General features: G+C 40.3%; 1 protein-coding gene across 4 annotated transcripts in view; it reads left to right on the forward strand.

Annotated features, from left to right (window-relative positions):
- Positions 1-25,449, forward strand: part of KCNS3 (potassium voltage-gated channel modifier subfamily S member 3) — a 48,568-nt gene that overhangs the window by 19,247 nt on the left and 3,872 nt on the right. For all 4 annotated transcript variants that reach the window (XM_010354833.2, XM_030921810.1, XM_030921808.1 and 1 more), the window contains exon 2: positions 13,986-14,177. The gene's annotated coding sequence lies outside the window, so the exon portion shown is untranslated. The remainder of the gene's footprint in view (positions 1-13,985; positions 14,178-25,449) is intronic.

Below are 25,449 nucleotides of genomic sequence, written 5' to 3' on the forward strand. Positions count from 1 at the left end.
TTTGTTGAAGATCAAATGGTTGTGGGTATGTGGCTTCAATTCTGGGTTCTCTGTTCTCTTCCATTGGTCCATGTGTCTGTTTTTATACTAGTACCATGCTGTTTTAGTTACTGTAGCCTTGTAGTATAGCTTAAAGTCAGTAATGTGATGCTGCTAGGTTTTTTTTTTCTGTTTTGCTTAAGATTGCTTTTGCTATTCAGGCTCTTTCTTTGGTTCCATATGAATTTTAAAGTAGTTTTGTCTAATTCTTTAACAATGACATTAATAGTTTGATAGGAATAGCATTGAATCTATCTGTAGGTTGCTTTGAGTTGTATTACCATTTTAACTATATTGATTATTCCTATAATTTCAACTTTCAGATTCCTCAGAAGGGCCCTGACTCCTGCCTGTTTCCAGGTGTGACTTTTCAGGCTTCTCTTTGGTTCTAGGAGCTTCACATAGCCATCTGAAAAAGTTGCATTTGTTTGAGTTAGCTGCAACCAGTTGCTGCTGCTTGTGTCCAAAGAACCCTAATAGAAGTAGAAAACGTCCAGAGGTCTTATACTTCATACCAGAGTTTAAAGACTAATCTCCTACCCTTTCCTACTAGTTTGAAAGGGGCACAAGGAGAGAACACGAGGACATTATTTTCAGAGAGAGAACAAGGGATGTTCTCAAATGGGCGGAGGAAACTAAATCCCTGCAGACCAACTTTGCTGGCATACCAGTATTGCTGCAGGCTGGTCTTGCTCCAGGGTCTACCTAGAGTGGGTCAAATTAGCATCAAATAGGTGGGAGCATTTCCTGTGTACTTACAATTCCAGTTCTTTCTTAGATGGCACTCAGGGCTCTGTCAGTACTTAGTGATAAAAATAACAGTAGGCTGGGTGTGTGACTCAGGCCTGTAATCCCAGCACTTTGGGAGTCTGAGGCGGGTGGATCACAAGGTCAAGAGATCGAGACTATCCTGGCCAACATGGTGTTACCCTGTCTCTACTAAAAATACAAAAATTAACTGGGCGTGATGGCGCATGCCTGTAGCACCAGCTACTCAGGAGCCTGAGGCAGGAGAATCGCTTGAACCCGGGAGGCGGAGGTTTCAGTGAGCCAAGATCACACCACTGCACTCCAGCCTGGTAACAGAGTCTCTGTCTCATAAAACCAAAAAGCAAAACAAACAAAAAAAAAATCACAATAGTAAATATTGATATAGCACTTATATAATGTGCCAGACACTGTTATAAATGTGATATACATATTAACCCATTTATTTCTTATAATCAAATTTTGATATAGGTACTATTATTATATTATTATTATATTACATCTCTCTGTCTTTCGCTGTCAATCATCTATCTATCATCTATTTATCAACAGATGAATAAACCTCAAGGAATAATTTTAATAATTTAGCTACATTATACAAACAGAAAGTGGTAGTAACAGAATCTGTGCTCTTACTCCTGGATTCAAATCTTAGCTCCACTTCTGTTTGGCTGGGCAAGTTATTTAACCTCTGTGGCCTCAGTATCCTCATTTGCAGAATGGGAGTAATAATAGTATTTATTTATCTAGTATTAGGTAGCATAAAGTAAAATGCTTCAAATAGTGCCCAGCACAAAGTAAGCACTATATAAATGTTTTCCAGAAAAGTTATTTTGTAATGGACCGTATAAAGAAGACTGCACATACGTACTTTATAGAGATGAGCACATAACAAACTGTGACTCTTCTGTTTATCCCTGTGCTTTGTAAATGTTTTGTAGCTCTTCACAGAAAGGGCATGAGGTGATATAAGTCATTGGTATTGTTTATACACTCATTTAGGGAGATAAAGCCAAAATACAGTTGAATTTAAGGACATGAGCCTGGTGTCTTAGGACAGACAACAACCACCCCCTACAGAAGCAAAGAGTACGATGTGCCCCCCCAATATGGGGCTCACTGGAGAGCAGGCGTGGGCTCTGGGGTTGCCACCTCTGCTTTCCATTTAACTATTTGAAACCTCAATTTCCTCATTCATAAGTGGGGAATCATCTTAATGCCTGGTTCTCTGCGTTGATCTTGGGATTAAAAAAGATCATTTGCTTATTCATTACTTTTGGCTGGGCATTAAGGATACAAAAATTAAGAAAAATAGGCCTACTTTTGCAGAGCTCACAGTGCAGTGTGGAGACAATGAGTAAATTGTTCTACTGCATTTCAGCAAGTTAAGTACTCTGATGGAGGCCGGTACTGGTGGGTGGGGTGCAGTGGAAGGGAGCCTGATTTTGAGGTCGGGAGAGGTCTGGAGTCTGGGATTGGTTCTGGAGAATATGATAGAGCTGAATCTTGAAGGACATTCTGAGCAGACCAAACAAGTGCAGAGACCTGGAGTTGTGAGAAGTTGGAGCACTTTCAGGGATTTTCATTAATTGTTTTTCACTGGGGGATGGAATCTTGCTCTGTCACCCAGGCTGGAGTACAGTGGCACGATTTTGGCTCGCTGCAACCTCTGCCTCCCAGGTTCAAGCGATTTTCCTGCCTTAGCCTCCTGAATAGCTGTGACTGCGGGCATGTGCCACCATGCCCGGCTAATTTTTGTATTTTTAGTAGAGACAGGGTTTCACCATGTTGGCCAGGCTGGTTTCGAACTCCTGACCTCAGGTGATCCTCCTGTCTGGGTCCCCCAAAGTGCTGGGATTACAGGCATGAGTCACCGCGTCTGACTGTTTTTCACTAATTCTTTATTGTTCTAGAGTTTCAGTTGGGTTGTGACAGGCAAGGCTGATGGATAAGGAATAATAATAATAATAATAACAATTATAATAGCTACCATTTAATTGAACATTTCTATATCCCAAGCACAGAGTATTTTATTTGTATTATCTCATTTTCAATCCTCATAACTTCTCTGTGGTATCTGATATTTAGTATCCATGCTATACAAATAAGGGAACTAAAGCTCAAAGAACCTAAATGACTGACCCAAGGTCACACAGCTAGTGAGAGCTGAAGCCAGGATACCACCTCAAGCATTCTGGATCCAGAGTTTACCCTGAAGGCCAAACGAGCCATGTGGGGACTTTAAGTGTGGTGAGTAGGGTATCACTTAATCCAATGTGCATGGTAAGGATAACTTCAGCTTAGTGTGAAGGAAGAATTTGAGGGTGGGGAATGGAAATAGGCCTAAGGCATGGGGGACAGTTAGGTGTCTGTTAATGGTGAACCAGTGGAAAAATACCGAGTGTCTGGATTAAAGCAGATACAGGAGGGATAGAAAAAAAATCGATTTGAGAGGCAATGGGGATGTGTATTTGCTCACCCTCAGTGCTGGCTGGCTGCCAGCAGGCCTGCGTGGCGAGGAAAAAGGAGGGGCCTAGGGTGATCTCCAGGTGTCTGGCCTGAGTAAGCGGGTATGAAGGGAGTAGAGGATGAAGGGAAAGTGTGGATGTGCTTATTGTAAGCTCCCAATGGGACATTCAGAAAGATACATCTGGTAGGCAGCTCTGTGAGTCTGGAATGCAGGATGGAGACTGGGCTGGAGATGCACATCTGGACTCCATTGTCAGATGACATTGGCCAATGAGAAGAGCAGAGGCACAAGGAGGAGGCCATGGTGGTAGGTGAGGCCGGGCAGAAGATGACACAAAGCTGGAGGCCTGCAGATTGTATCCAGGCTGCAGGTGTCTTCAGCTTGGTTGATGATATTAAAACAGGAAGAACCATAGTTGCCAACATTTAAAAAATTGGTTTTTTATAAAAATAAAATTTATAGGTGTTCTTCACAAATTGGGTGATCTGGCCACCTGAAACCCACAGATAAGGGACAACAGTTGGCCAGCGCCGTCCTTCAGCAGGACCTGTGCTCCCTGGTAGTTACAGCGGCCAGGTGTCCTCCTCCTCTCATTTTGGGCCCCTGCCTTGCTCCTGCAGGCATTTTATCAATATTTTGTGAGCGCAGATTTAAAATTTGGGAAGAGGACACAGAGTTTCATAAAAACTAAACATGAGTAGTCAGACAAGTGGGAGAGAATACAGCAATGGTGTTAGTGAGTTGCAGAAGCAGGGGAGGTCAGTAGGACAAATGCTATGGACAGATGCAGATATGCAGATTGGGAAGTGTCCTTTGGGTTTGGTCATCTGGAATTACCCTTTGCAAAAACGCTTAAAAATGGGGTATTAGGTCAAGAACTGTAGAGTAAAAGGAAGGGTGAATGTAGAAAATAATTTCAAGAAGCTGTGTTAGAGGAATTTGAGATTGGGAGACTTTAATGTGTGTGTGTGTGTGTGTGTGTGTGTGTGTTTTAATGTGAGTGCTTTGAGTATGTCTATATAAGGATGTATTTAATATAAAATAATACTTTGTTTGTCCTTGACTTACATTTGATAAGAACTACAAAAAGTCTAGTCTTAACTTTGGTTGATAGATTATTCTAAAACTGGTGGTTTTTATGAAAACAAAGCCCTCCAGGTTATAGGATGGGATAAAGCGCATTTTATACATCTATGCGAAAACAGCCCTGCCCCTTTAGATCTTTACTAGTGTTAAATGCATTTTTACTAGTTGCATATGTAAGCAGCCCTGCCTTAAGATGGGTAATTTTACATTTTAACAACTGTAGATTAAGTTGAGCAGTGTTAATGTGATTTGCCACCTACAGTTACTCATGAGTATGTACACTGTCCATTTCCTTTTGTATTAGCCAGGTAGAATCTGTATGATGATCTTATCAGCCAGCATCACTTCTATTACAATCTGGGTTAGTGTGCCTTTATTGATTTTATGCCACATCCCCAATTTTTCCATTTACTTTTTGGTATTTGTTTTATGATATAATTTGATCCAGCCAATAACTTGTATGTGTGTGTATGTTAGAACTTATCTATCTTGTCTTTAATAAAAACTCTCCTAATTAAGGAAAAAAATGTACCTGCCATCTGCAGTGGTTGATAAATAAGCTACTTGTCTTCTGTGGTGACCACCATTTCAAAAGCACATTTGTTGTGATTTCTTTTCTCCCAGTTAATGCAGTGGGCAAGAGAGACTTTAAAATTTGATACAGAATGGAAGCAGCCAGTAGCTAAGCTATTGGCAAATGTCAACCAACTCATTAATTCAGCAAAAAAAATTTTTTTAAAAATTATTATACTTTAAGTTCTAGGGTACATGTGCACAACGTGCAGGTTTTTTACATTTGTATACATGTGCCATGTTGGTGTGCTGCACCCATTAACTCGTCACTTACATTAGGTATATCTCCTAATGCTATCCCTCCCCCAGACCCCCACCCCACAACAGACCCTAGTGTGTGATGTTCCCCTTCCTGTGTCCAAGTGTTCTCATTGTTCAGTTCCCACCTGTAAGTGAGAACATGCGGTGTTTGGTTTTCTGTCCTTGTGATAGTTTCAGCAAATACATTGTTAAGAATTTAACATGTGTCAGATGAAGTTCTAGGGACTGGGAATGCAGTGATATGTAAGACAGATGCAAATCCCTGCACTAAGGGAGCTCATATTGGACTGGAGAAGCAAACAATAAATAAGATAATGAAATTCAAAAGTATATGTCTAAGTATATTTTTGAAAGTGATAAATGCTACGGATTAAAAATAAAGCAAGGAAGGGGATTGAACTTTTAGGGGGTTATTGACATTTTAGATAGGCTAACCAAGGAAGGTGTTGTTGAGAAGATATCATTTGAGTGAAGACTTGAGGGAAGTGAGGAGGCAAGCCATGCAGTCTCACCTGGAGAAAGAGCATTCCAGGCAGAGGGATCAGCCACTGCAGAGGCTATAAGTTAGGATGTGCCTCACTTGGCAGGATAAGCATTAGCAAGGAGATCAGGATGCCAGATGGGAATGACAGAGGATGAGAGGAGTCTGAAGTAAGATTAGACAAATGAAGTTAGGGGAGGGTGGGTAGTGGCCACTTTGACTCTGAGTAGGATGGAAGCCACTGGAGGGTCGAACATAGGAGTGACATGATGTGATGCACATTTTAACAGGACCTCTAGCTAAAGGATTCTTAATCCTTCCTTTTGCCATGAACTCCTTTGGGAGTCTGAGAAGCCTATGGACCCCTTTTCAGAATAGCACGTTTAAATACAAAAGATGAAACCTACAGGATGTAAAGGAATCCAGTTATGTTGAAATGCAATTACCAAAATAGTAAAAGCAATTTATGAGTTAGCAATATATGTGCTTATTAATTCATTAATTAAAATCTAGCAGTAGGGCCGTGACTACTGTGATTCTAAAGTAATAATGAGTATAGATGGTATTTTGAGATCTCTGCAACAACGCTGATAGGATATTAAGTTATTCACACTTCTGTTGGTGTGAAGTCATTGGCACTGGTAATATACACTACCCCGGGCCAGTGCCTGCATTTTTAATGGAAGGAATTGCTAAAATTTTAGTTAGAGATTAGTGAAAATAAATATTTTTTTTTCTGTCGAAATTCAAGGACCTCCTGAATTTCAACACAGACCCCCTACTCTGACTCTTAAGTGAACAGATTAAATGGAATACAAAAGAGGAGTGGGATGAAGTAATGGAATGTTGCTGTTTCTGTTGTTGTCTGCATGTCAGTTGGCACTCCTGGAATTCACTGCTTGCCATTTCAGATCACTGGGATTCTCGGTAGATTGGCACACCCAGTGGAAGTGTCTACTTTTTTTTTTTTTTTTTAAAGGTTCTAGGAAGAGCAGTGACTCCAAGAGGTCTTTATAGTCTCTGATCGGTTCCTTGTGGCTAAATCTTTCAGGAGGCCTGGGGTATGGTCCTTTTGTAGCTGCAGGTTCTCTGTATGGCCACAGACAATCAATCCATTCTCCTCTCCCAGAGACATCTCTTACTTTGGTATTCCTAGTTCACAAAGATGTAGATAGTACAGGCAGAGTTCTTCATATTTTAAAAGAAATAATCTGTATAAATAGCTCTAGGTCATAGGCTACCTCCTATAGCCCAAGTCTACCATTTTCTGCTCTCTGTCCTTACCACGAACTTTCCTGCCATCATGCTTTTGTATGTGTTCTTTCCTCTCCTTGGAGAAGAACCTTCTTACCCTTACCTGGCTCCTTTACCTTGTTCATACCTGCCTCGCTCTTCAAGGGCTAGCTCCAAATACTACCTATTCATGTAGCTATCCCCACTTCCTTATCTCGAGGGACTCTACCTCTTCTGAACTTCCTCAATACCTTCTCTGTACCTTTTCCCATGCCTGACATACTACTGCACCTTGTATTACAGTTATTTATTTACCCATTTACTCTCCTTCTTTTTTTTTTTTTTTTTTTTTTTGAGACGGAGTCTCGCTCTGTCGCCCAGGCTGGAGTGCAGTGGCCGGATCTCAGCTCACTGCAAGCTCCGCCTTCCAGGTTCACGCCATTCTCCTGCCTCAGCCTCCGGAGTAGCTGGGACCACAGGCGCCCACCACCTCGCCCGGCTAGTTTTTTGTATTTTTTTAGTAGAGATGGGGTTTCACCGGGTTAGCCAGGATGGTCTCGATCTCCTGACCCCGTGATCCGCCCACCTCGGCCTCCCAAAGTTACCCTCCTTCTTGTTCTTCTTAGCTCCTATAAGCTTCAAGGGCAAGATCCATGTTATCTTTTGTCCTTGGTAGTTCCCAGGATATTGCCCATCATAAAGCAGCCATGAATGAACAGCAGCATCTCATGATAGTGGAGGGCTTTGGCTGGGGGCTGGGGACCCTTTCTCACGTGAATCTGTATGTTCATTTGATATCTCTCTCATTCCCCTTTTCCCCTGCCCAAATGTTGACTGGAGCTGCTTATGACCTTTTATTTTTCTATGTAGAAATAACTATTTTCATAAATATTTTATAATACCTATTTGTTTAAAGTGAGAAATGTACACAATGTTGAAAGGTAGAGAGTAGAAAGTGAAAATCACTCCAGATTCCATCATCCAGAGACAATGAATTTAACATTTTGGTATATATTCTTATTTACTCTAAAAAGACGTATTTTACAAAGATAGAATCATGCTATATATTGCACCATAATTATTTCTCTTTTGTACTTAGCATATTGTGACTTTGTAATGGTTATAAAGGTAGTAGAGCTATAGTAGCTAAGAGAATGGCTTTGAAGCATTATTGTTTGGGTTTGAATTGTGGAGTTGTCACTTAATAGCTGTTGACTCCCTAAAATCAGTTAACTTCTCTATTTACCAGTTTCTCCGTCTGCAAAACGAATGCAATAAAAACACACTTGTCTGAGTGCTGCGAGGATTAAATGGATTTAGACATGTAAAAAGCACAGGGCCAGACTTAGTATAAGGAAGCTTTAACTTCTGTAACTTTTATTATTTCAGCATTTTTAATGGCTACAGAGTATTCATTGCATGGCTACCCCCAGTCTATTTAATCATTCCTCTGTTGATGGATGTGCAGGTTGTCTTTGACATTTCACTCTTACGAATAATTAATGATGCGGTGAACAACCTTGTACATGCATCTTTCAACGCTTGTCTGATTTATTTCTTCAGGATATATTCCAAAATGCGAAACCCTGGGATTTTGTAATATACATTGCTATGATGTCCTCCAGAAAGGTTTCTTTAAGAAGTTTTCACTGCTATCATTGTACGATACTTTCCTGCTCACTCCAAAGCTGCTTGCTTTCAGTTCCTCTTTATCTGCCTGTGTTAGTGCAGTCGTTTGATGCATTCAAACGGGACAGCCCTAGCCTCTGTCTCCAGCTAGCCATGCAGTAGGGAGATGACTACAAGGTGGATGGAGCCAGTGCAGTTCCTTTCTGGGGCCAGGAGTAGTTGCATGGACCACTCCGAGTGACCCTAGAGCCTTGTCAACACTCAGTGGCTGTGTGGTGCCTCCTTCTGTGAGGGGCACACCCTTCCCCAGGGAAGCTCCTGGTCTGCCTGTCTCTCCTTTCCTTTCTCTAGATTTTCTTGCCGAGGCGCCACAGCTGCGTCCCTGCTGCCTCCCCTCCATTCCCCAGGGGGAGGTTGACTAGAAACATGGAGCAAGAGGAAAGAAAGGTGGTATTTAGTTACCCATGCATCAAGTCTTGGGATTTCTGCAGTTGGTATGGCATTTACTCACTCTGAATGACCAAGAAAAATATAATTTATACTAAGCTTTCAAAAATCATTTAGAGACTTTGCTTTAGAAAGCACTTACTGGTTTGTCCCTGAATATATTAGACCCTGAGAAGTTTTCATTTTCTTTTAGGGACAGATTTTTAAAAATCATGTTAATTCAAGGATTTGCCATATTAACTTAAGGTACTTCTTGAAATTTGACAGAGTTAAATTTGGACAGAGTGAGTAGTGGAGGGATATTCTTAGTAATGCCCTGTCTGAATCAACTGGAAGATGTTTGATTCTGATTGCTTTGGATTATAGGATTTAAATATCAGTAGAATTTTTTTTTCTAGCATGCTGAATCCAATTATGACAGTATGATTATGATATTTTAATTTTATTTAAGCAAAATACTGGGTGACAATTTTCAATAGTTAAGCCAGATAGAATTAGGGTTGGGTTTCACTTTTTGTTACTATTCATTTAATTTTATTGCTCTCAGATTTTATTAAAAGTGGGTCTGTGGTTGATGAGTGGTAGCAAGACTATAAAACTGACATGAATTTGCATTATTTTCCAGGGACACCAATTAGTCTCCACAAGGTTGGAGCTTTGGTCAGGAGTGGGCGTATTCAGCAGGAGCAGCACTACCTGCAGAAAGCTGCAGCAGGCTATAGATCTGAAACTAGATTAGTGCATGTGCACAGTATATCATTCTGGCACTGAAAATGTTGGAAAATTTAAGACAGACTCACTAACCTTTAGACTCAAATTGCATGAAGCATGGTTTGAGTTTCAACAAAAGGTTAAACTTGCCTTTATCTTTCTTCATTTTTAAAGTTTTGGTTGTATGACACTGGAAATGCCATGACTGAATTCTGAAAGAACAAGTGTTGGGAGGGCATCCCCGGCCCCTGTCAGCAGATGAAGTATTAGTACAATTTGTCATTCCAAGCCTTCTGACCTTCCAGCTCCCAAACAGCTGCCTGGGGTTCTTTTACTCTACTTGTAGAGCACTGGTTCTCAAGTGGGGATGATTTTGATCCCCAAGGGATATTGGCAGTATCTGGAGACATTTTTGGTTATCACAGCATTGTGATGGGTGGGTGGTGTATAACTGGCATCTAGTAGATGGAGGCTAGAGATGCTGCTAAACACTCTACAGTGCATGGGACAGCCCCCACAAGAAAGAATTACCTGACCCCACAATGTCAATAGTGCTGAGGCTGAGACATCCTGCCATAGAAGTTTTCAAGGTCAGGATATCTCCAAATAAGCCAGCCGGCTGCCAGGAGGGTACTCACAGGTCCCATTTTCCAGGTAAGATTATCACAGGTTGGAGTCAGCTATCTCTTAGCCTTGCAACTTCAGAATTTCACTCTCAGGTGTCCCAGAGCTGATCAAACTGTAGGAGGTTGACTTGCATTGAAACTCACAGGAAACTGCATAAATAGACCTCTTGCTGTCTTACTAAGTTCCAGTACAGTCATAGAACTAGCAGAGTAGACACTTGTGTTGTCTGTATAGCTCATTTGCTCCTGATAGCAAGGTGTGTGGGAACCCAGATCAGCAGGAGGTGCCTCAGGGAGCCTGGAGTCAGAACAAAGGGAAGTCTTTGGGGATTATAAAGATACCTGAAACTCCGAGGTCTTGAAACTCAAGACCCCACTCAAGATGTCCCACCATTTGAGTTGGACATGCTGACTCTTCAGGATGAGATTCTTCTGTTTTCACCACTGCTGGGATGGGTCTTGGGAACCAACCTCAGTCTTTCACATTTTCCTTCTCTGCTTCTACTACTTACCAGCTGCCTTTCATTATCCATATTTATTCTTTTCATTAATTTAGTCTTGTTGGCTCAGGGAAGAGGAATTGGTTCAAAAAATGTATCATACTACTCTGTGACAGGGATAATTAATATGAAGATTGATGTTAGGATACTGTCCCTAACTGGAGGCTTTCTCCCAGTCTAGTGGGTGGCACTGGTGTGACAACTTTTCAGAAGATTATGGCCAGGATAGTGATGGGGCCACACAGGATTCTGTGCAAGTACAGAGGACACAGACTTATGGTGCAGTGTCACTTGGAGTATCTGCTTTGATCTATCAGGCACTGATTTTGTGGTTTTTGGAGAGCAACCTTATTCCTATGATTCTGAGACCTGGGCGAAGGGTGCAGGGAGTCATTCTCACTCATGTGGACTGTCTGCTGTCCATTTGCTTTTCCTTGGGTTCTGTTCCAAGATTGGGTATCAGGTGTCTGGAAGATGAAAGAGTCCAATATGCCACTTAGTCATTACCTTTTCCCTCTCAATAATGGAGGCAGTCACTTGTTCACTTTTGAATGCTGTAGTCAACCCACCAGGAAATACAGCCAGCCTGGAGGGAAGTACAAGGATGATGCAGAGAGTTTTGTGAAGAAAGGAGGGAATTCTGCAGAAGGTGGCAATACTTGAGTGAGCTTGGTGTGTTTTCCAGGATCAGGCTGAATCACTCAGCAAAGTCAGAAACCTGTTAAGTGCTAAGTCACAAACAACGCTCTTTTCTTTTGAACAGGCCAACAAGGATTGGGCTGGTAGGAACACAGAGAAATGGAAACACTGGATGGGATTGTTAGGCGGGAATGGGAGGATATGTTGAATGCACACATTTTTCTTCCCCATTGCCTGCTGGCTTGGGTCGTGTTCTGCCCACTCCCCGCAATCCCTGCTTGACCTTCCCCAACAACTAAGAGAGATCTTGATTTTCCACACTAACTGATCTCAGACAGAGCCACCTGAGTTTCACTCCTGGCTGTGGTGCACCTTAGGTGTAGGACTTTGGACAGATCACTTCTCTGAGCCTCAATGTCCCACCTATTAAATGGGAATAATACCACTTATCATGGCTGAGGGCAGAGGAGATGTGTATAAAACTCCTAAAAAGGTACTTGGCTTCCTGTGGGTCTCAGAAGATGCTAGTTGTAATTTTATGTTGAGAAGTCACACTTAGAATGTGAATGCTCTTAGAGGGGTGCTAATTTACATAAATTCATAACAAGAGGTATTGTCTGGTATTACATCTTGTCTAAAAGTCCAGTTTTTTTTTTGGATCGGAATCATGGTGATGGAAAATGGGGCAAGGCACAGGAATTCTGAGTTTTGCAGGGAGGGGGAGAGAAAGGGACAGCCTGGGATGTCATTTATTCATTAGACATAGACTAAAGGCCCATTAGGTACCAGAGCTATAAAAAGGATACACCTGGCTAACTTCTCAGTCTGTCCCTGGACTGGCTCTGACCTTCCTGTGGTAAGCCAGTGCAATGAACTTTAGGTAGTGCTTGGGGATTCTTAGAAATGCTGCATAGCCTAAATATTTGGTTATTTTTTTCTTTAGTAATTAATATAGTGATTTATTAATTACCTCTCAGCCAGATTAATCCTACCTTCCCTTAAAATGTGCTACAGTTGGAAAGGCATCTGATAGGGAAAGGAAGACTATGTATGTGCTATATCCTTTTACCAAGGTTCAGCAGCAATTGTGTGTTTCATTGGAATGCAGAGAACTGAGGCAGACCCAAGGACATGCTACTGAGAGGCCGTGAAGGAGGAGGAGGGAGAAAGGAGGAGGAAGAGGAAGGGGAGGAGGAGAAAAGCATGGAGGAGGAAGGAGGAGGAGTTTAGCACCTGAATTGATTTTACTTACCCTGTTGAGATTTGTCTACCTCCTCTGCTAAGTGTTGCATCTTATAAGTTCAGTTTGGGTGGAGTTGCATTTTGCTTCTGGATCTTTCTTCAGTATCATCTCTATTGGAGGTGGGAATTTACCCCTCTGCAAAGTCCAGATGTGCTGAAGGATTGCTCTGCTGTTGTTGGGACAACTTGGAAACTGTGTTCCTGCTTCATTCCCCCTCCATTGCCCCTTGATGTTGTTAGGATGCTATTCACTTGTTTATCTGGTTTTGGGCCTGAGAGCTCTTGGGGGATTGGGGCAGGCACTGCATCTGGTTTATAATCCCAATGCCTAAGATAATGCCCAGCAGATCATAAACCACAGCGACTGTTTGTTTAATGACTGACCTAGCCAGAGGCACTTTCTTCATGGTTTTTTTTTTTTTTTTTTTTTTTTTTTTGCTCAGAATCAATATTTTCTTCTTCTTCCTCTTCTTCTTTTTTTCCTCCCCCTTTTGGACCTGGTGTTGATTGAAAAACATGAAAATCAATGGATGGATGCTTAGAAGCTAGTGCCAATGTACGGGAATTCATCAGCATGAGGCAAGGCTTACCTGGGTGGAAACTGGAATTTTTTTGCTTTTTAAAATTTATTCAGAGACAAACTGAAATTTGGCTTTTGTTTGTTGTGACAGAAACTTAAAACATCCCCCCAACACATACTTCATACACATAACCACACACAGAAACTGTGAATACACCTGTGTCATTTCTGTTCTGTGAAATATAATAATGGGCATATGAAGCAAAATTGAATTTGGCCAGCCTTTGAAATCTATTGATTTCAAATTAGAGCAGCAGTGTTAATTCTGTTATAGCAGTAATACCCAGAAGTTGGATTTTGAAATGGATTAGAATGCATTCATTTAGAAGCTTACAAGTATATCCTTGATGAATTAGCTGGGAGAATAACACTTCTAGAAGAAACCATGTGGGAGTAGGTAACTGCAGCCCTAATTATAGTGCCTGGTTTTATCTTTAGATGTTTTAGTGGCCTCTGCCAGTAGACGAGTTCTAAGACTTTCACTACTGTTGAGTTCCGAGGATCCTTAAACCTAGCACGTGTCCACTGGCAGTGATGGTTCCACAGGGGAAAGAGACCACCCTCCACATGCTGAGAATTAGGTGGGGCTTTCAGATTTGAGTCTCATCAGCAAAGTGCCCAGAGTGCTGATCCTGAGATAGAATGTCTTGAGTGTATTTCTTCCTTGCAGTTACAGCTTGGCCGATGGTTTTTTCTGCAGGTGAGAGTGATTTTCCAGTGATTGCTTTGGCCTGTACAACCAGAGAACAGGATTCTTCCCTTCTTTTTGGCCACCAAATGCCTATGTGCACCACACATTCCAGTGTGCTGAGAAGGGCAGAGCGTCTTGGATGATGACGGACATCCCACCGGGCAGGATGAAGGCAGAGCGTGTGGCATCTCCACCTCAAGGGTAAGAGTTGCCATTCTATCTTATTTTCTCAAGCACCATTATTTATCAAAGCAGGATGAGAATGAGCCTTCCAGTGTAGTGAGAAAAATGAAAGTTAGACTCCTCTGATGGATGGTCAAATCGATTGGGCAGTTGGGACAGACGACTATGGGAAGAAAAGTGTTGGTCTTGAAGGATTAGATTGGAGTTACATTAAGGGACACCATTGGACAACTTTAGAAAATGCCGTTTTTCACATTTCCTCCCTCTCCCTTTTTGACATTTATAGTTCAGACTTGAGAGAATGACACTACTGCTATTGTAACTAGATTCCATTTGTGTTCATGTTAGCCAGTCTGGCTTAAAATGTGTGTTGTGGACTGGAATTAGTCAGAGTTTGGCTCAGGTCACAGACTGGGTAGCTCATCAGATATACCTGGCCCAGAGGCACATCTTTGTTTGAGCCACATAATGCTTAAAACATGTTGGATCAATTCTAACTAAACTTGAGACATTGCACATAAGGATCAGGGTTTCCAGGTTCTCCTGGGAAGACCCAATGATACGTCTATACTGGGCCTCTGTTCCTAAAAAGGATTCCAGTGCTGAGGAGCCTCTGCCTCTTAGATAAGTGGGGACAGTTCACCACTATCCCCAGCCATCTCATTTGTTTGACTTGTTTGGTCACTGGAGGTATTTAATTTCGCCATGCCTGTTCTAGATCATTCTGTTAGCTCTTTGACAAAAGTAGTAATAGCTTTTGTTAATTCCTCCAGATAAAAGCAAGTATCTTTTACTAGATTATGGGCAGCACTTAGCATAAGGGGCTATAGCTGTAAGAGGATAATACATGGTTCCTTCCACAGTGGAGCTTGGGGTCTAGACTGAGCAACAGTCAGACTTGTGGGGAATAAGGAGAATTGTAGATAACATCATAACGCCTTGTGATATGTGCTAAAATCAAGGCGTACACAAATGAGCTATGGGAGAGGGTGAATACAATGGGGAGGTAGAGAAGGGAGAACCATTAATTTGGCCTGGGCCTAAATTCTCCAAAACTCCCTCCCCTGGGCAACAGAGCTTTCCCATGACAGACCTCTGTATGTGCATGATTCCAAGCAACCTGGCTCAGTTGGAGATGTGATGGAGTATTTGCAGCAGGGCTAGGGGCCCCTCTTGTGGCAAAGTCCAGGTTTTTCCTGTTTCTGTTTGAAAAGCTATCATCTATGATTTTTTGCTTTTTACAAAAAGGACAGCTTTCTGGCTGCTTGGCTCACTAAATCACTCAGCCTTCTGAGCAGCTCTCTGCTTGGCGATGAGCTGTGTGAATTACAGAGATCCCTGGAGTTTCCAGAGAGTCACACTAAATACAGATCCAGAGGGAGTGAGTACAACTTTAATGTGATTGTACCAGTTGGTGGGAGTAAGAGAAGGGAAGGGAATAGAGGAAGGAAGTGGGGGAAGGTAGAAATACCGTTATATCAATCTTTTATTTTTGGAATACAGTTTTACATGTGTCTCGTGCTTTATGGTTTCAAAAGACTTTTACATTTGTTATTTTATCCTCAAGGTGGGTTTATAATCTCCTTCTATAGATCAAGACTTCACCTGCCCAAGGTCATGCACATAAGAAGAGGGAGCTCAGATGCAAGTTTTCAGAATCCTAGTCTTTCCCTCTTTTTTGCTAGTTGCTGCTGATAATTCAGCATGAATAAGAGGACACAGTTTTTGTTTTGTTAAGTTCAACATTTAAACGTTGCATTCAGTTTATGAATGCTCTGAAATGGAGCACCCTGGGACCCTGCAAACTTTCTGGACCTGTGTCATTGGTGTGCTGTCTGACTGTGGCCCATGATGTCAGAACACGTCAAGTGCAGAACAGAGCTGGCAGGGAGTTTTCTTGCCTGCCTGTTTGGCCAGTGGGGCTTACGCTTTACAGAAAGCCTTCTCAGTGGACTGGGCTGCACCACTTGAAAAGCTACTGGAGGTAATGGCTCCATGTAGGAGCCTCGCCATGCTCAGACAATGCTGTAAGAGAAGACTTTTACCTGGGAGGCGCCTGGTAGGAGGGTGGTAAGGAGGAGACGTGGGTGTGGATTGAGTTTAGGTTTCTAATTCTGTTTACATTTGCTTGGTTTTCCCATTTTGTATATCCCCACATGGCATGACCAGAAATTGAATTTAGCATGACCTACTCTTTAAAAAATTCGAAATGAGCTTTCTTTTTAAATTTAATAGAACAAAAGAAAACTCTTAGAATAATGTTCCAAAAAGAAGGCAGTGTTAAAATACTGAAAATGGTGTATTTTTTTCTTTGATGTAAAAGGATTAATATAGGTTTTTGGACATGTACAAAACAAGAAGGAAAAACAAATCTGGGTTTTTATTTACTTTTATGAAATTGATACCAAAAAGCAGTTCTGTCCAGTAAGAAAAATTGGCTTGTATTATAATACTTTCATTACTTTTCTGAGCAAAGCAGGTGCATTATTAGAGACAGTCATGAGCTTGTGTGTATGTGTATGAGTCAGCCTTAAAAAGACACAATTTTAAGAATATTTTCTTAGGTGAGTTTGAGAGCATGAAGCAACAAGAGCAGGAAGTGGACCAAGAGGAGGCAAATAAGAGGTTAATGGCTTTGAAAAAGCTTTACAGGGTGCCATTTGGAAACAACTGAATCAATGGTAGTTTTTATTTTAAGCTGCCAGTGAGTATCTTGGATTTTTGACGTGTTTTTCTTCTTTTCAATCTTGTAAACACCAAGAGGGACAAAGTGGTCAAATACTGTATATATAGTATTCTCACCATGAGTGATTTGGGTTGATAGTAGGGAGGGGAGTCAAGACAGTGAAGCTAAGTTTAGCTTTAAGAAGAGAATGAAAATAGCAGTTGGGTCTTCTACTTTGTGGCCAATGCCACTGTACCCTCAGATGCATCTGATTTGAGACCCATGTGACTTCAGCATGTGAATTTCAATGTCCTTACAGTATGGCTGACATAATATGCAAATGAGAACATCAGCCAGTCTCTACCTCCTCCCACTTAAAAAAAAATCTTCAAATACTCATATTTGAGGCATCGTGAAAAGAATCTGCGCCATAAAAGCTGGACAACGTTGGGCAAATTCTGAGCCTCAGATGTCCCCATTTGCAACATGGGAGTCTAAGGTCTGTGACTTAGGGCTGTTAGAGAATTAAAGAAAGTGATTCATTCATTCAGTTACATGTACTTGTTGCCTGCTAGTGTCTATGTACTGCACCAATTGTTGAGAATAAAAGAGTGAATAATAGTGTATATGAAAGCAGTTTCCACAGTGCATAGCCTGAAAAAAGATGCTTAGTACATTTTTCTTAAAACATTTTTAGTGGAGAATTTTAACATGTACAAAAATGAAATAATGTGTTAAACTCCTGTGTGCCTACCCGTCATCCGCTGCAACAGTGATTAACTCATAGCCATCTTGTATGACCATTTCTTCTGCCTTTCCATGTATTATTATGAAATCAATCCCCAATGTTGTGTAATTTTATCAATAAATATTTTAGTATGTATTTCCAAAAGATAAGGGTTTCCTTTTAAGAACATAATTATATTACTATTGGGACACTAAAACTTAACAATAATTTTTTTATAGTATCAAGTATCTAGTTGATTTTTGTACTAGTTCAGTCTCACATTGCTATAAAGCACTAAGTGAGACTGGGTAATTTATAAGGGAAAGAGGTTTAATTGATTAAGAGTTCTGCATGGCTGGGAAAGCCTCAGGAAACTTAAAATCGTGGCGGAAGGCAAAGGGGAAGCAAGCGCATTTTACCATGGTGAAGCAGGAGAGCGAGAGAGAGTGAAGAGGGAGATGCTACACATTTTCAAACAACCAGATCTTGTGAGAACTCACTAACAATCATGAAAAAAACAAGGGGAAATCTGCCCCCATGATTCAGTCACCTCCCACCAGACCCCTCCCCTGACACTTGGGGATTACAATTTGACATGAGATTTGGGTGGGGACACAGAGCCAGACCATATCAGTTTTCAAAAGTCCCTGATTTTCATGTGTGTGTATACACACACACACACACACACACACACACACACACACACACATATATATATGAAAAATAAATATACATATGTATATATATTAAACATTTGGCTTGTTAGAATTAGGATCTATACAAAGTCTGTATATTGGCTTTGTATGCCTCTTATTTGATCTGTGTCATTTGTCCTGTAAGGTTTCCCAGTCTTGATTTTGCTGATTGCACCCCTTTGGTGTTATTGAACATATTCCTCTAAAATATTTATTTTGTTTCAGTAAAATCTAGTTGTTTTGTTATATTAGGCTTGATTAGTGGGTTCAAATATTGTAACTCTGATCTCTGTTATGATTCCCCATCAGCCTTTTATCTGGATTTTATCAGCCATTGATGATCATTGCCTAGATCTATTATTTTATTATGAATTGCAAAATGACAAGATTTTAATTCTATTATTTCTTTTACTTATGATCTAGAATCCCTATTTATTTATTCACTTATTTTTATCATAATTTTTAAAATAATAAACAGAAATGGAGTCTCAGTGTGTTGCCAAGGCTGGTCTCAAACTCCTGGGCTCAAGTGATCCTCCTGCCTTGGCCACCCAAAGTGCTGGGATGGTATCCCTTTTTAAATGACAGTATTATTGAGATATGCTTTGAATACAGCAAAAATCTACCTTTTTAAAAATGTGTTTAATGCAGTGGTTCTTGGTATATTCATGACTGTACAACTTTCCAATTCCAAGACATATTTATCACCCCCAAAATAAACCCAAATCCATTAGTAGTACCATCTCTCCTACCCTCAGCCCCCAGCAACCACTAACCTATTTTCTGTTTCTATAGTTTTGACTATTCTGGATATTTCCTATAAATGGAATCATACAATATATGATCTTTTATTGTCTTTTTTTTTAGTAGGCTTTTTTCATTAGCATAATGTTTTCAAAGTTGATCCAAGTTGTAGTCTGTGTCAGAACTTCATTCCTTGATGGACATTTAGATTATCTCTCCTTTTTGGCTATTATGAATAATGCTGCTATGAACATTACCTACATGTTTTTGTTTGAACGTATGTTTTCGGTTCTTTTGGGACTATACCCAGGAATGGAATTGCTGGGTCATATGGTAACTCTGTTTAACTTTTTGAGGAATGGGCTTAAGCTGTTTCTAAAATGGCTGTACTATTTTACATTACTTCCAGTGACACACAAGGGTTCCACTTTCTCCACATCCCTGCCAACACCTGATGTGTCATAATACAACACTTGCGTTATTATTACTTTTTGACTATAGCCATTATACTGGTATGAAGTGGTATCTCATTGTAATTTTGATTCGCATTTTCCTAATGTCTAATCATGTTGAGCATCTTTTCAAGTACGTTTTGGCCATTTATATGTTTTCATAGAAATGTCTATCAAAATTATTTGCCCAGTTTAAAGGAGTTTATTTGTCTATTATTGAGTTGTAAGAGTTCTTTATTCTGGATACTCTATCCTTATCAGATATATGATTTGCAAATATTTTCTTCTATTTTGTGGGTTGTCTTTTCGTTTTCTTGATACTTGTCTTTTGACTTGATAGTGTCCTTTGAAGTGCATTTTACATTTTGATAAAGTCAATTTAACTATTTTTTCTTTATTTTCCTGTAATTTCAGTGTAATAGCCAGGAAGTCATTCCCTAACTCAAGGTCATGAAAATTTATGTTAATATTTTCTTCTAAGAGTTTTATAATTTTAGCACCTACATTCAGGCCTTTGATGTATTTAAAGTTAATTTTTACATGTAGTGTGGGATACATATCCAATTTAGGTTTTTTTGCATGTGGCTATCCAGTTGTTCCAATACTATTTATCGAAAAGACTGTTCTTACCCCGGTTGAATTGTCTTGATACACTTGTCAAAAATCAATCAAAAACCCCATATGGGCTTATTTTTCAGTTTATTGATTGGTTTTTGACAAGTATGTTAAGAATCAATTTGTCAATTTCTGAAATTTTAGAATTTTAGAATCAATTTGTCATTTCTGAAAAAAGGCAGCTAGGATTTTTATAGGAATTGTATTTAATCTATGAATTAATTTAAAGGGTATTACCATTTAACAATAGCAAATCTTTTAATCCATGAACATTGAGTGTCTTTCTATTCATTTATTTCTTCCTTAATTTTTTCAACAACATTTTGTAGTATTCATTTTACAGGTTTATGCCACTTTTGTTAAATTTATTTCTAAATATTTTATTTTTCTGGATGCTATTGAAAATGTGATTGTTTTCTTAATTTCATATTTGTATTTTCTTATTGCTAGTATATAGAGATAGAGTTTTTTGTATATCAATCTAGTATCCTGCAAAATTGCTGAACTTATTTATTAGTTATAATTTTTTTTGTATATATATTCCATAGGATTTTCTATATACAAGATCATGTCATCTGCAAACAGAAGTAGTTTAACTTCTCCTTTTCAGTCTGGATGCATTTTCTTTCTTTTTCTTGCCTAATTTCCCTGACTAGAACTTCCAGTACGATGTTGAATAGAAGTGGTGGGATTGGACATTCATGTTTTGTTCCTCATCTTAAGAGAAATGCTTTTAGTCTTTTATCATTAAATATGTTTTTAGCTGTGGGTTTTTCATAGATGCTCTTTATCAAATTGGAGAAGTTCTGTTCTATTCTTAGTTTTTGAGTATTTTTTTAAATCACGACAGAGTGCTAGATTTTTTCAAATACTTTTTCTGCATCTTTTGAGATGATAATGTCATTTTCATTATTTCTTTAGTATTTATATTACCTTGATTGATTTACATGTTAAACTAACCTTAAATTCCTGAGATAAATCTCACTACTCATGATATATAATTCTTTTTATATGTTGCTGGATTTGGTTTGCTGATGTTTTGTTGAGGATTTAGTCATCTGTATTCATAAGGGATACTGGCCTGTAGTTTTCTTGTGATGTCTTTTTCTAGTTTTGGTATTAGGATAATACTAGCTTCATAGAAGGAGCTGGAAAGTATGCCTTTCTCTTCTAATTTTTGGGAGGGTTTGTGAAAGATTGGTGGTGATTGTGGTAGAATTCACCAGCAAAGCTATCTGTACGTGAGCTTTCCATATGAAAATTTTTTAAATTGCAAATTCTGTATCTTTACTTGTTAATAAATAGGTTTATTCAGATTTCCTTTTTCTTCTTGAGTTAGTTTGTGTAGATCATGTCTTTCTAGTGTAAACTAAAAATAAAATTCTAAACCCTCCTGACTATCTGAATGGACCCCTCCTCTAGGCCAAGGGAATTCCAAAATTAACCTGAAAAATGAGTTCAGACCATGATGAGAAGGAGAGGTCAGACGTGCTTCATTATACCCTCCTCTTTTTTGGAATTCAGGAAAAGCTTACCAGCGTTAACATCAACACAAACCTTAGGACTGATAGTGCAGTCTCTTTAATTCCAATAAGAAACATTTACCATCTATTCTCTCTGAAGTTGCTACCTGGAGGCTTCATCTGCATGATAAAACCTTGGTCTTCAAAACCACTTATCTTAACCCAGACATTCCTATTGATTGTAAGTCTTTAGACAATGTATTAATATGTTTTCACATTGCTATAAAGACATACCCAATACTGGGTAATTTATAAAGAAAAGAGATTTAATTGACTCACAGTTCCACAGGGTTGGGGGAGTCTCAGGAAACTTACAATCATGGTGGAAGGGGAAGAGGCATGTCTTACATGGTGGCAGGCAAGAGAGAGTGGTGAGAGAAGAGAAAAGAGCCTCTTATCAAACCATCAGACCTTGTGAGAACTCACTCACTATCATGAGAACAGCGTGGGAGAAACTGCCCCCATGATCTAATTACCTCTTACCAGGTCTCTCCCTTGACACATAGGGATTACAACTCAAGGGTGGGGACAAAAAGCCAGACCATATCATTCTACCTCTGGCCCCTTCCAAATCTCATGTCCTCATGTTTAAAACCAATCATGCCTTCCCAACAGTCCCCCAAAGTCTTAACTTATTTCAACATTAATTCAAAAGTCCAAGTCCAAAGTTTCATCTGAGACAAGGCAAGTCCTTCCAACTAGGAGCCTCTAAAATCAAAAGCAAGTTAGTTACTACCAAGATATAATGGAGGTATAGGCATTGGATAAATGCTTCCATTCCAAATGGGAGAAATTGGCCAAAACAAAGGATTGTTTTGGCCCCAAAACAAATTGGCCCCAAAGGGACAAGTCTGAAACCCATCAGGGGAGCCATTAAATCTTAAAGCTCCTAAATGATCTCCTTTTACTCCATGTCTCCCATCTGGGTTACAGTAATGCAAGAGGTGGGCTCCCATGGTCTTGGGCAGCTCCACCCCTATGGCTTTGCAAGGTACAGCCCTCTTCCCAGCTGCTTTCATGGACTGGTGTTGAGTGTCTGTGGCTTTTCCAGGTGCACAGTGCAAGCTATCAGTGGATCTACCATTCTGGGGTCAGGAGGACAGTAGGTGGTTCTCTTCTCACAGCTTCCCTTGGCAGTGCCCCAGTGGGGACTCCGTGTGGTACTCTAACCCAACATTTCCTTTCTGCACTGCCCTAGCAGAGGTTCTCCATGAGGGCTCTGCCCTTGCAGTAAACTTCTGCCTGGACTTCCAGGCATTTCCATACATCCTCTGAAATCTAGGCAGAGGTTCCCAAACCTCAATTCTTACTTCTGTCCACTCACAGGCCCAAGACCATGTGGAAGTCACCAAAGCTTGGGGCTTGCACCATCTGAAGCCATGGCCTGAGCTGTACCATTGTCCCTTATAGCCATGACTGGAGCTGAAATGGCTGGGATGCTGGGTGCCATGTCCCAAGGCTGCACAGAGCAGTGGGGCCCTGGGTCTAGCCCATGAAACCATTTTTCCTCCTAGGCTTCTAAGCCTGTGATGAAAGGGGCTGCCGCCAGGACCTCTAACATGCCCTGGAGAAATTTTCCCCATTTTCTTGGCAGTTAATATTCAGCTCCTGGTTACTTATGCAAATTTCTGCAGCTGGCTTGAATTTCTCCTCAGAAAATGGTTTTTTCTTTTCTATTGCATCATCAGGCTCCAAATTTCCCAAACCTTTATGCTCTGCTTCCCTTTTAAACAAAAGTTCCAATTTCAAATGATCTTTTGTGAATGAGTAAAATGGAATGTTTTTAAGAGCACCCAGGTCACATCTTGGACACTTTGTGGCTTAGAAATTTCTTCCACCAGATACCCTAAATCATCTCTCTCAAGTTCAAAGTTCTACAGATCTCTACAGCAGGGGGAAAATGCCACTACTGTCTTTGCTAAAGCATAGTAAGAATGAGTGTTTGTTCCCAGTCCCAATAAGTTTTTCATCTCCATCTGAGACCACTTCAGCCTGGGCTTATTGTCCATATCACTACCAGCATTTTGGCCAAAATCACTCAACAAGTCTCTGGGAAGTTCCAAACTTTTCCACATCTTCCTGTCTTCTTTGAATCCTCCAAACTGTTCCAGCCTCTACCTGTTACTGAGTTCCAAAGTTGCTTCCACATTTTGGGGTATCTTTGTAGGAGTACCCCAGTCTCTGTGGTACCAATTTACAGTATTACTCAATTTTCTTACTGCTATAAAGACATACATGAGACTGGGTAATTTATAAAGAAAAGGCGTTTAATTGACTCACAGTTCTGCAGAGCTGAGGAAGCCTCAGGAAACTTACAATCCTGATAGAAGGGGAACAGGCATGTCTTACATGGCAGCAGATGAGAGATGAGCAAAGGGGGAAGAGCTCCTAATAAAACCATCAGATCTTGTGAGAACTCACTCACTATTACAAGAAGAGCATGGGGAAACCACCCCATGATCCAATCACCTCCCACCAGTTCTCTTTCTTGACACTTGGGGATCACAATTGGAGATGAGATTTGGGTGGAGATACAAAGCCCAACCATATCAGACAATAACTTAACTCTCAACCAATTGCCAATCAGACAATCTTTGAATCTACCTATGGCCTGGAAGCCCCCCCACCTCAGCTACCAGTTTTCTGGGCTTTCTGGACAGAATCAATGTACATTTTACATATATTGATTGATTTCTTGTGTCTCCCTAAAATGTATATAGCCAAGTTGTAGGCCAGCAACCTTGGGTACATGTTCTCAGGATATCCTGAGGGCTATGTCACAGGCTATTGGTCACTCGTATTTGGCTCAAAATAAGTCTCTTTAAATATTTTACAGAGTTTGACTCTTTTTGTCGACACTAGCAATTCATATACTTCATCTAGGTTATCTAATTTGTGAACATATGATTGTTCATAGTATTCCTTTATAGTTCTTTTCATTTTGTAAGGTCAGTAGTGGTGGTGTTCTTTCATTGCTGATTTTGCTAATTTGAATCTTCTCTCATTTTCTTATTTTCCTTTGTTTTGTTTAAGTTTTGAGACAGAGTCTGACTCTGTCACCGAGGGTGGAGTGCAGTAGTGCTATCTCGGCTCACTGCAGCCTCCCCCTCCTGGGTTCAAGTGATTCTCATGCCTCAGCCTCTCGTGTAGCTGAGACTAGACATGCATGACACCATGCCCAGCTAATTTTTGTATTTTTTGTAGAGATGGGGTTTTGCCATGTTCACCAGGCTGGTCTTGAACTCCTGGCCTCAAATGATCCATCTGTCTTGGCCTCCCAAAGTACTTTCAGTTTTTCTTGATTAGCCTCGTTAAAGATTTGTCAACTTTGTTGATTGGCTTAAATGACCAATGGCTTTGTTGATTTTTTTCTGTTTTTAATTTTATTCTCCATTTATTTATTTGCATGTTAATCTTTATTATTTCCTTTCTTTTTTTTCAGAGGAGGAATTTGTTCTCTTGCAGACAACCTTGCCTTTCCATAAACATAAGGGGAAAGAGATTCTTTTCTGGCCTTTCTGCTCCCTTTGATGGTGTTACCGTCTGCCCACTTTTACAGACTAGAAAACACATCCTCTTTTGGCCTTTCTGCTTCCTTGTCCTTTTTTTTTTTTTCCCCCCAATCAGTTACCAAATCCTGTAGATTCTATCTTATAAACTTCTTCTGAGTTTATCACTTCCTCTTTCTATGCACCACCACTGTGTGTGTCCATGTTCTTGCCACCCCTAACCTGTTCTATTGCAGCCCTGTCTTCTTGGGCCCAGCTTTTGCCCCAAGCAGCTTTCATGCTGCTGTCATTGGTGGCTTTCTAAGTCACAGTCACAAACATAGCTATGTTCACTTGTTGATTAAGACCCTTTAGTGATCT

This window comes from Rhinopithecus roxellana, chromosome 17 (assembly GCF_007565055.1).
Source record: "Rhinopithecus roxellana isolate Shanxi Qingling chromosome 17, ASM756505v1, whole genome shotgun sequence".
Lineage (NCBI taxonomy): Eukaryota > Metazoa > Chordata > Mammalia > Primates > Cercopithecidae > Rhinopithecus > Rhinopithecus roxellana.